A 12788-nucleotide genomic window follows, 5' to 3' on the forward strand; every position below is an offset into this window, starting at 1 on the left:
GAATCAAGAGCCTATCAGATTTCTGAATGGTCTATGAACCCATGAACACAGTACCTTGTTAATTGCCTTTTGCACTTTTTTTGTTACTTGTAATCTTTATGTCTTGCACTGTACTGCTGCTCCAAAACAACACATTTCATGACACATGTCAGTGAAAATATTTCTGATTCTGAGTTGGGCATGAGATGAGAATAATCTTGTGAATGTTACTGCTGGCATATGCATGAGAGAAAGTAAGCAAAGTGCTCAGTTCATGACTTAATTCTATGAATAATGTTCATGCATCCTGTATTTGAAAATGATCTGTTTTGCCCTCTCCTCAGGTAGTATCTACCCTGTGTTTGTTTGCCTCACACTGTCCTTGACAATTACTTGTACTCAGCCCTTGAAGGACATCTCATTGTGGCCACAGCACGGAATGGTGTGTTTAGTGAGATTTTTAAAATATCAACTTAGGACATGATTTGGAGCCTCATCACTTTCATTCTGTGCAACATTGGATATAAATGTTTTGATGTTTAGCTTGTACTGGGAGAGCAGAAATAATATCAGGCATGGTTGTAGCACAGTCTCTTAAGAACAGTCTAAGAATGCTGAGCCAGTGTAACATGAAAGCTTTATGGCAGCTCACAAGACCACAAACTTACACCAGGGTTTCCCAACTGTTTTTAGCCGTGGCCCCCTACCATTATCTGAGGAGTCTGTGGACCTCAGGTTGAGAACCCCTGACTTAGACAGTGCTGGGGTAAAGAACTTGTTGGTAGTGCAATTAGATTTTATTACCCTTGGTGTATATTGCAAAAAGTAATGGATGGAGTCCAATCAATCCTGGGTAAAACCCTCCCACCAATCTGCATTTCTCCACAGAGTGTTGAAAGCAACATCAAAGACCCCCCACCACCTACAGCATGCTCACATCTCACTGCTGCCATCAGGAAGAAGGTACAGGAGCCTCAGGATTTACACCCACCAGGTTCAGAAACATATTCTACCCCATCAAACTCTTGAACTAATAGGGATAACTTCACTCAACGTCTCTTGTCCCATTATTGAAATGTTTTCATAACCTATGGGCACACTTTCAATGACCCTTCATCTTATGTTCTTGATATTTATTGCTTATTTATTTATTTGTTTATTTATTATTTCTTTCTCTTTGTATTTACACAGTTTATCGTCATTTGCACACTGGTTGGATGCCCAAGTTGGTGTGGTCATTATGGTTATTGGATTTATTGAGTATGGCCACAAGAAAATGAATCCCAGGGTTGTATATGGTGACATATATGTACCTTGATGATAAATTTACTTTGAACTTTGTACATTGTGATGGTAATCAAAGAGCACAAGGGTGAATAACACAGTGTCTTAATTCATCAGGAATTCTTTGACAAAAGTATTCGATTGGAGTCCTTATATTTTGTTAATATCACATTGGAATTATATCAGTGGTTCTATTTTAGCAAACAATGCAACTGGAAAGTAGATAAATCATCTATCATTATTGATTGGTAGACCTGTCCAAATAAGAATATCTCCTTACCTGGCCCAGAGTTAGAATACATGTAGAGACACTTAGACCATAAGACCATAAGACACAGGAGCAAAGTTAGGCCATTTGACTCATTGAGTCTGCTTTGCCATTTCATCATGACTGATTCATTTCCCTAACAACCCCATTTTCCTGCCTTCTCCCCATAACGTTTCATGCCCTGACTAATCAGGAACATATCAACCTCTGCTTTAAATGCACCCAGTGATCTGATCTGCACATCTGCCTGTGGCAATGAATTCTACAGATTCACCACACTCTGGCTAAAGAAATTCCTCCTCTTCTCTGTTCTAAGAAGACTTACTTCTATTTTAAGGCTATGCCCTCTGGTCCTAGACTCCCACACTAAAGGAAACACCCTGTACATGTTCACACTCTTTAGACCTTTCAACATTCAATAGCGCTCCGTGAAATTCCTGTCTCATTCTTCTAAATTCTAGCAAGTACAGACCCAAAGCTTTCAATAACTGCTTATTTGATAACCCGTTCATTCCTGAAATCAGTCTCATGGACCTCCCCTGAGCTCTCTCCAATGTTAGCACATCTTTTTTTAAATAATGGGCCCAAAACTGCTCACAATACGCCAAGTGCCTTATACAGTCTCAGCATTATACCCTTGTTTTATATTCTAGTCCTCTTAAAATGAATGCATTCCTCACTACCGATTCAACCTGCAAATTAACCTTTAGGGAATCCTGCACGGGGACTCTCAAATCTCTTTGCACCTCGGATTTTTAAAATTTCTCCCTATTTAGTAAATAATCTATGCTTTATTCCTTCTGCCAAGGTGCATGACCATACACTGCCTGATACTTTTGTGAAACACCTTGAGATGTTTTTGCTATGCTAATATTACAGGATACTGTATATGATAGTTATGTTGTCTTTATTGAAGTCTCTTGCTGGCTCATACAACTAGCTGGCATTTCCTTGCACGGTAAAAACTCATGGAAATACAATGTCTATAGTGAAGCTGGAGATAAAGTGGATCACAGTGTACTGTATAACACATTTTGTTGTCAATCATCTCTGGTGCTGATTTCACTGTGCATGGGAAATCTCCAACCTTCTTGCAATGGCCCTGGAGTATCTTGAACTTCATTGGTGAACCATTTTATGTTCCAAACAAAAGCAAATACAGAACAATTCCAACTGGTAAATCTTTTTAAATTCTGTAAAGTAGAACAACACTCAGCATGCCAGGCAGCATCTGTAGAAAGAATATAAAACTGAGTAAGCACTTCAGAAATGAGAAAGAGAAAGCAAGTCAGCTTTAAGCTGGGGAGAAGGATGGTGAGGGGTGGCTAGGGCAAAAGAAAGTGCCCTGATAGGGTGAGGCCTGAGCTCCTCTTGGGGTTATGCAAATAAACCAGTAGTCCGTTTATAAAGCAGATGACAGTGGCAACAAACACAGGAACTTCTGTGAACATTTCTGATAATTTCATGCGACTTTTCTTTTGCACCTTGCAACACTCAACATTGCTTAGTCACTTAGCAGACATCCCAACTCTCCCGGCAGTTCCAGGAACCTCCCGCATATGAATAGTGGCTCCCTGCTGCCCGCAAATTATATACAATATCACAGAAATCAATTTTGTTGAGAGCAAGCGAGAGAAAGCAAGCGAGAGAGCACGAGAGCAAGCAAGCGAGAGTGCGAGAGACCACGAGGGAGAGAGCGAGAGCGCGCCATGGCAGAGTGTTCCAAAAAAAAAGAAAATATAAAATGTATGTCACCCCAGACTACACTAAAGTGTCCCCCTGCCTAATAGGGGTCAAAAATAATGACAGTGTTGCTCGCTGCACTGTTTGCAACAGTGACCTTTCTATTGCCCATGGTGGGTTAAGACTGTAAAAGACATGTTGAGGTGAGTTTTACAGGTGTCATTCGTTCATTAGCATAGCTAATGTTATTTAATCTAGCTGGCTAGCTGCTAACTCTATTGCAGACATCCCACCTCCGCCGGAAGTCTCCCGCAAATTGATGGTGCTACCTCCCTGAAATCAGTTTTTGCAGGGTGGGATGTCTGACTTAGCCTTCACCTAACTGAGAATCAGCTACAACTTGAGGAGTACATATCGAAAGTTTTTGAATGATCCGTTCAAGGGCAGCTGCAATGATTTGCTTCATCTGCTGTGATAAACTGAAAAGAAGGGGACAGAAAATGAAGCAAGATCAAAAAGCCAAAATATCCCCATAGCGTCAACTGGGTTGTGCATTGATTTGAAGGCACACTTACTTACCTCCAAAGCATCAATGTTGAAGACTGTAAGTCAATGTTACTCACTGGTTACAGTCACAAACACTTTCCTGGCTGTCACTGAGCCATGTGGCACTTTTTGTTGAAGATTTGAATCAGCCTCTTGTTTATATATTGTCTGTTTACTTTGTAAGGGTCCACTTATCCAGTGTTGAAAGTTGTTCATGGAAATCTTATTTTCAATGCTGTGGCATTAACTTGCCCATTCCTGCTTGAACCATGCTCAATCTATTCAGAGTGATCCTAATCTAACTCTTCCCATCAATATGCATTATTTTCATTTATGATAAACATTCTCACCGAGTCAGTATACATGCCTCGAGGTCTATCTTACTTCAGTGGTAATGTTCAGCTTGGCTGCGTCGTCTGGCAGTTGTTTGGGAGAGGTTGCACAGTGTGCAGTCCACACATATTCATCATCTGTACAGCATGACTGATTGGTATTGCCCTCCAGCTGCACTTTACTCACTCCACGCCGCTTTGTCTGCCTTACTTTGGAAACTTATGTGGTGTTTCACACATCACCCCGCAGACATTGATTTCCCATCAGTATTAATCCTGATGTCCAATTTTACAATGCTGTGATAAACATTGTAAAATGGAATAGAAATTGTAGATTAATTCCTTTTTCATTATTTCCCTTTCAAATGTGGATGCATTTCTCACAAAAAACTTTTCCCAATTTTTAAGGAAATTTCCATTAATAGGATAGAGAGAGAGAGAGAGAGAGAGAGAGAGAGCTGTTGCCAAAAAAGAAATACATTGCAGAAGTAATGAAGCAATAAAATGCCCATGGTGAATCAAAGGATACAAATCTGTGATTAGCTGGAAAGATCAGCATTTGGCACTGACCACAAAAGAAGCTCTTCTACAAGGCTCAAAAGAACTCAGTGTCAGGAATCTCATAAATTCCCATATCTGTTGCAGTCAGGTATCAGTATATGTGAATTCCTGACATCTGTGATATTGCAAAATTGCCTGAGCAAGGAACTCTCCTTTGTAGTAGAAAACGTAGCTTTTAGTTGACATCTTAAACATGATAAGAGTGGTAATCCCTCTTCTCTTCTGAGGCAACTCCTTGAGATTGAGAAGCTATCTAAGAAGAGAAGAAGGACATGCTTCCGCTCATGTTCTGTGAGTTTTGTAGTGCCAGATGGGGCCATTGTAGAATCTACACACTCTGTTACAAATGGATCGGGAGGTTCTTCAATGGAGCAATGATTGGATTAGTGTGGGAGATGGAGTGTTCCTTCCACCATTTTACGTGGGGCTTTAGTATGCTCCTCATGAACAGACTTGATGTTCTCAATGTGATCACAATTATACTTTTCTATTTTGAGCAGTCATGGGCCTAGGATTCCAGTGAGTAGTAATATTACATTTATCAAGGGGCTTCAGGATTGTCTTTGAAGTAATATTCTCTGTCTTCATGGTGTCCTCTTTTCATGGAGATGTTTGGAATACAGGTTGTATTTCAGAAGTTTGATGTCAACAAGGCAGCAAGGAAGCTGGTCTGATCATTGGTGTTGGCACCGAGGGTGTTGACATTGCCCTTGGTAAGAACTTACCATTGGTTCACCTATCTTTAATGTAGACTTGGAAAGTGTTTCTAAAACACTGTTTTGTTACGCTTGCAGTAGGCAGTCTACATTCCTGAAGTTAACAGGTGGGCAGGGTGCTCATTAGGTCTTGAGTCTGAGATCATGATCTTTGAAGAATATTTTCATCAGACAGCCAAATGCTATGCTTGTCCCCTGAAAGTGATGGTGAATTTCACTGACAGATGGCTCTTGAGTCAGGGAAGCCTTCCACATTTTCCAGTATCATCATGTCGACCTTTATTGTTGGAGTGTTGGCTTGTTATAGCAATAACAGAATGGAAAATGAGTTTTGTTTTGTATGAACTAGATATCAATGGATAAGTTGATTAAAAAGTGGAGCCCAGTCTTCCAACATAATTAACTAAAAACATGAAACTCATTGAATGAGTTAAGAGTGAACTTACTTCTGCAGGGGAAGTGACATTGGTTGAATTATTTCCCTGCAGATTAGTTCCACTTCAATGGGAAGCTTGTGGCAGGACAGAAAATATTAGGACATTGACACAGTCCTTTCTTGACCCCAGTCTACAATAAGATTGGATCTGAGGTAAACCTAAGTTTAGAATCACAATTTGCATACTTTTGTGGAGAATTCATATTTCTGGTCAAGGAGTTTCTACAATACCTGCCAATTGACAACTCAAAGGTTTTTCAAAAATGATAGTGATTCATTCTGTTCCTTGCATTTCTCTTGAAATTGTAATACAGGTTGAGAAATTCTAAATTCTGAAATCTTCCAAAATCCAAACTTTTTTGGGTTACTGACATGGCATCACAATTAGAAAATTCCACAAGGCACCGGCAAGGTTCCCAGGCAATATGCACACAGTCCTGTGATCTCACATACATAATCAACAGAAGTCAATGAAAAAAAATAGAAAAGCACCACATAAAGTGAAAAATGAAGATCTGATCATGGATTCATCAACATCGGAGTGAACATATGCCACGTAATGCTACGCTAACCATGAAACAAAGAAAGATCTATAAATTCTTATCGGGCTTCTAGCCAGGTGCCGGTATTGATTGTAACCAATGTTTCGAGGACGAATTCTGCCATCTTAATCTGGGAGTCCTGATGATGACGGAGGAGTTTCTCATCAAAACGTTGGTGATAATCAATACCTGTACCCTGCTGGAAATCCAAAAAGAGTTTATTTATCATATACACTGGTTTCTGGTTTGGTCGTTGGCCGCTCAACCATGATTTTCAGTTGGGCGCCGGACGCTCGGAGAGATTCGGTGGGAGGCAGGCGCACGGCACTCAGCCAGGGGCCGTGGTCAAGTGGTCAGCGACTTGGCCGGCACCTCCACCGGACTTAGTCTGGTGAGGAGGATGTGAGGACACCCAGCAGGACTGAAAAAAACAAGGCCTGACAAAGGGTGGATGAGCTCCTTGTGAGCCAATGGCCAGCTTCCGTGGAAGAGATTAAAGCCTCACCACGTATCTATGAATTGTATGCTATGCACCTAGTTAGAAGAGACATGATGAACTTGGGCGCTGCACCATGTGCCTGGACCTGCCTAAGGAATGGCTGAGCTTGAAGAAGCGGCCGCAGCTGAAGGCCGACACGGTGTCGGGCTCGAGTTCGGCGGGGCGGCGGTGGGCGGTGCCAAGGCAGCCAGCGAGAACAAACTGGAGGAGAGGCTGTACTCGGTGCTGTCGCAAGATTGAAAAAGATGGAGGTGCATAGCCGCCAACCCCAGATTCGGGACGGCACCCACTGATTGACTGATCGACATTAGGAAAATACTAGATCCTTTTTCAAGTAAAGATCTCTCATGAAGAATTGAAAATTAAAGGTAATTGTGAATATTCAGCATGTTGGTTGCAGAAATTTAAGAAAAGGCACAGAATTAAATTTTTAAAGGTTTGTGGTGACAACGCATCTGCTGATAATGATGCAGCAGAAAAATTCATTGACAAGTTTGCCAAAATCATTGCTAATGAAAATTTGACACACTGAATGGTTGCATCAGTATATACATGCAATGAACATGTGTAAGACAAAGTCTGCTTACCAGTAGCACATAAGTTCAGAGTCAGAAATGATAGCGATCCCAAGCTATCTTGTTATACATTGCAAATTCCAAAAAAAAAATCGGAAATCCAAAATGCTTCCAACCCCAAGCATTTTGGATAAGGGGTACTTAACTTGTACAATGAGGACTGTGTCCACTGTGCCTATTGATGGTTGGAATGCACACTGATATTCAGGGAGCAACTCCTCATCCACCGGAGAAAATGGTTGTTAAGAATGTTGATAATTCCTCATGCACCTTAGCTTCAGTCTCCCTCACCTCTTCCAACCTACATATGTTGTCTCCTTCAGTCTTCTTCCATCCCTTCATCTCTTCCCACCATCCCTCAGATTGCATCCAGCCTTTGTTAATTAAGAAGAATTGAGATAAATCAAGAAAACTTTGAAATATTTATTCATGACAAGTAAATTAAATCTCCAAAAAATTCTTTGAAGCCATATACTGTAGCTTGTAAAGTGGCAATTATATTTTCATACCCGGCCAGGAAAATGGCTCTACAATGCTCCATAGAGAGTGAAGGGTATGACAAGGCACAGAAGATGTCATGGTCATCCACTGCATCCAAGCAACACTCCAGTTTGTGACACCTGTTCGTAGCACTGGACCCTGACTTCTGCGGTTGAGAGAGTGGGGCTGTCTAGTACAACAGCTTTTCCACTCTAAAATCTCCCCTGTACACATTTCCTGTCATTATCGGACCTGACGGACAATCACTACCACCACCATACCACCTAAATCTCACAGATCTATATTTAAACTTGTACTGCTGTAAAAAAAAAACACAACAATGGTTTTCAGTATTTTTGCAGCTGAACAAGTTTGTGACTTGCTGAAGTTCATACTTATCTAATTGATTTCCCATTTTTCCATGGGAGCAGGCTGCAAAAAACGCATTCAGTGAAAGATTGGTGATCAGGAACAACATCCAGAATGCTGCGTAAATATATACATATAGAGAAATTGCAAAGTTGATGTCAATTTTAAGGAAAAATGATTGAAAATGCCAATAATGTAACTGCCATTACTGCTGCAAAATCCAGGCCATTATTAGCTGAGAAGCTGAATGATATGCTTTCTGTATATCATAGCACAAACGGGGAAATATTTGGAGTCAATGAGGTAAGTCTGGAAATGCACAAAGTATGTTAGTTAAGATTCAGCAGTTGATTTGTTTCATATCCTGCTTTCTTTTCTTGGACAAGTAATTAGGATTAAAGTTGGAACTACATAAAGATTTTTAATAAAAATTTTCAACTGTGAACCATTTTCTGTACTAACTTACTCAGGATAATTTATTTAAATCTGCTTCCAAATTTGTTGCTCTTCACACTGAGTTGCAACGTCTCAAGTTTGTTGAAAGGCTAAAAAATCCTTGTAATTTCTACAAGGAAAAACTACAGCAATATTTTGTTAAATTCTATGAATTTACATACAATGGTATGCATATGCAATAGGTAATAAATGGTAATGGATTTTTTTTTGCTGACAAATCGCTTAAGTCTAATACACAGCTAGTTACACTCAGTAAAGGAATGAAATTTAAATTCATACATAATACCCAAGCATTGTAATGGGATAGAATTTTAATGTTTTTCTTATCAAGTAATCTGATACTAAAACATTAATTTCAAAGATGACTTCATCAACATTATAACTTCAGTTTACAAAATTGAGGATCAGTTAACTCATGTTGAAAAAGAAACTAATGAATGTACTTGAAGAATAGAAAGCTCACCAAATGAACACCCTCAGAAAATGTAAAGTGACTCAGTATTGAAGGCCGCAAATTTATATGATAGTTGCACATCTCTCTTGGGTCATCTAAGTAATATGGATTGGATTAGTTCATCCATGTTCTATCACTGGTAGCCCATCAGCCAATCTTCACTTGGAATCATCCAGTATCATCAAATTGATAAGCTGAGAAATCTACTTTAGTGAAGTTGATTGAGGAATAAGTATTTGGCTAGTACACTTGAACTCTTGCCTCAGCCCAAAACATCAACCATCTATTAATTTCCACAGATGCTGCCTGACCTGCTGGGTTCCTCCAGCATTTTGTGTATGTTTCTTTATAAAAGAAACCTGTTTAGGAAAAAGCCATGTGCATTATAATTTGCAAAGGAAAACAATTTTCCCTGCATGTCTTGAAGTTTTGTGTCCATTTCCAGTTAAAGTCTTATACTTGGGAATTTCCCTGTTGTGGATCACTTCAGCATCTATCTTTTGTCAATTTCTCAAAGATGATGAGATAATGATAATGTTTCTCAGATACTGACAGAAGTTAGACAACCCATATTACAGTAAGGCAAGGAGGACATCATGTAGAAAGTTAAGCAAAACACGTGATTAAAGGCTATCCACTGGGACACAGCTAGTATGTTCACTCCCCCACATTGATATACATGTACTAGACTCTGGTAGCCAGGCAGTTTTGATAAGGATCACAGCACCTATGCATTTGATGTGCAACTATGGTCCAGATGGTTGCCTGATGGGGCTGCTGCATAATGTGGAAGCCCTATTATCCAACATTTAAGAGAAATACAGGAGACTGCAGTTGTTAGAGTCAGGAGCAACAAACAATCTGCTAGAAGTACAAAATGGGCTGAGCAGCAATTATCTGAGCCCTGAGTCCTGATAGAAGGCTAAAGTCGATAATTTTAACAATTCCTTTCCTCACATAGTTGCTGCTCAACTCTGTGTGTTCCTCTAGCAGTTAGCTTATTGTCCTGATTTCCCCATCCCTCTCCAGCTGCTGCCCATCCCATCCAGCATGGTTGCCATGGAGAGTTAGTTCACTTTAACAGTGCTGTGTATGAACAAGTCAGATGACAGAACAGAACTCCTGCAGCGATTGCCATAAATTGACATCCCAGATACATTCCAACACATTTTACTGGGAGAAGCCTCTGAGAATAACCTCATAAAAAACAGTTTATCCTAGATTGGTGATATTTTTATTTGACTCCTTATATTCACATTTGGGAAAACTTTCTAGGGCTTCTCCTACTGAAGTGGAGCAGACTAGTAGACACTTTACTTGAATACCATCCCCTCTAATGGCACATTATATTGCATTGGATCATCAGCCTGTATTCGAGTGTTCAAACTCTGTAAGTAAGATTTGAACCTGTAACTTTTTGTCTCAGAGTCAAGGGCACTACTCACTGATAGTGTCCATCTCTATCTCAGACAGATCTATTTGCTGAGAATTGAAACAAGGCCATTGATATTGTTAGAAAGTGTGGATAATACGTCAGTGCCTAAAGCAGAGTGGCTGAATACATACAGCCACAGGGAGTGTGAGTTGCAATCAATGGAAAAAGAAATTGCTTTTATGGAAATATGTCCAGGTGGAGAAAATACACATGTCCTTGTGAATCTGGATTCCTGCTTGAAATGAAAAAGGTTTGTGATGGAAACTGTTTTGAGCACAGAAGTGACTGCGAATTGAAACAACACATCAGCTAGGTGAAGGATAAATAATAAACCATTTCAAAGGCGTGTAAGCATCCTTACCTCAGTTTGATGTCTTTTGTAGAAATGATTCTCTGCCGATATCATTAGCAATCTGACGTTCGGCCTGTGACATAACTAGCATATGAATCCAAACTGCTGCAAGATAAAGAAAATAAGAACTAACAATAAAAGTTTCCCATCATGTAAGATCATATCTAAGGAGGTTCAAAGGTTTTAGTGAAACCTTCATAGTTAGATAATATTAAATTACTGTGCGTATTAACTGATTCTTTATGAAAGTTATTTTTTCTATAATTTTTGGTGCATCCACAGGTATTCTTTGCAATGTTGCTTTGCTTCTCTCTTTCAGTCACCAGTACTGTAAAGAAGAAATGACTGACATATTGCAGGGACACTCAAAGCTCAAACTATTTGTCCCAATTGCACCACATTTATTTTCTCTTTGCAAGACATCATTAACGTTCCAACTGTTGTTTTAGAGATCTGAACACAGATTTGTAATAATACTTTTGTAATAATATGTCCTGAAACAGCATGATTGGGAAATCTTGCATTCTCCCAAGTGAGATGGAAGTGAAGAAAACAGATGTGGGCATGAAAATCCCACTTGCTAAAACAGAGGAGTGTGGATTTTTCCTGTTTAGACTTCCACTGCAGAGCAGAGCTGAGAACAGGGGGATAGTGATAGCGTAAACCAGAAGTGTGAGGACTGAGTACAGCTGCTGAATGATGGATGGCACAGGGTCTCGTTGATCTGCTGCCTTACAGCTCCAGTGATCTGCAAACATTTCTATCCTCCAGTACTGTCTCTGTGGAGTCTACACATTCTCCCCGTGACAGCTTGGACTTCCTTTGGTTTCTCTGGCTTATCCTTACATCTGAAAGACACGTGAATTTCTAGGCTAATTGGCTGCTGTAAACTGCTGACCCAAATATGTTGGAGAGTGGTGGAATCTGAGAAGTTGACCATTTGAGGAGAATGAAAATGGGATTAGTGGAGGTTTTAGTGGAAATTCATGCTTGATGGTTGGTGTTCAGTACAGTCATATGGGTCCAAGGTCCTGATTCCATACTGTGTTAGAAAATAGAACACAACATGATACAGGCTATTTGGCCCCTAGTGTTGTGGTTATTTTTAATTTTCTCTAAGATCAATCTATTTCTTCCTTCCCAAATAACATTTCATTATTCTTTCTTCCATGTGTCTACCTAAGTTCAAAGCTTAAAATGCATTTATTATGAAAGTATTCAGCGCAGAGGTGAGGAAACCATATGGAAAAGTAAGTGGAACATGGTTCATCGTTCATCTTCAACATTGACATCTTGATCGGTCAAACATCAGTTCATTTTGCACTTAGGCTCAGGCCCTCCTGCTTCAATCTAGCCCCAAACCTGCTCCAACAATGGCTAAACATCGGTTCATTTTTTGCTCACAGGCCCAGGTCATGTTGCTTTGAGCCCCTTAAATGTCCTCCATGTATCTGCCGCTAGAACTTCAACCATGTATCTGCCCCTAAAACCAGTACACTCTGTATAAGAAACCTACATCTGACACCCCTCTTTTACTTTCTTCCAAATACATTATAGTATGCTGTCTCATATTAGCTATTGTCACACTTGGAAAAAGGTGCTGGCTGTCTATGCCTCTTATCATCTTATACTTCTCTATCAACTGTTCCTCTCATCCTTCTTTTCTGCAAAGACAAAAGCCCTACTTCACTCAGCCTTTCCTAATAAGATATTTTCTCTAATCCAGGCATCATCCTGGTAAATCTCCCCCGCACTTTCTCTAAAGCTTCTCATCCTTCAGATCTGATTAAGGCAACCAAATGTGGTTGAAACAGTTTTATG

The 12788-nt window shown here is 39.9% G+C and overlaps 1 long non-coding RNA gene across 1 annotated transcript; it reads right to left on the minus strand.

Annotated features, from left to right (window-relative positions):
* Positions 1 to 2721: 2721 nt before the first annotated feature.
* Positions 2722 to 11002, minus strand: LOC134357770 (uncharacterized). Its single transcript, XR_010020724.1, has 3 exons — positions 10977 to 11002; positions 7713 to 7795; positions 2722 to 2762 (listed from the first exon to the last, which is right to left on the minus strand). It is a non-coding gene; the product is annotated as an uncharacterized LOC134357770 (long non-coding RNA).
* Positions 11003 to 12788: the final 1786 nt, after the last annotated feature.

The sequence above is a fragment of the Mobula hypostoma genome, chromosome 17, assembly GCF_963921235.1.
Source record: "Mobula hypostoma chromosome 17, sMobHyp1.1, whole genome shotgun sequence".
NCBI classification, from domain to species: Eukaryota; Metazoa; Chordata; class Chondrichthyes; order Myliobatiformes; family Myliobatidae; genus Mobula; species Mobula hypostoma.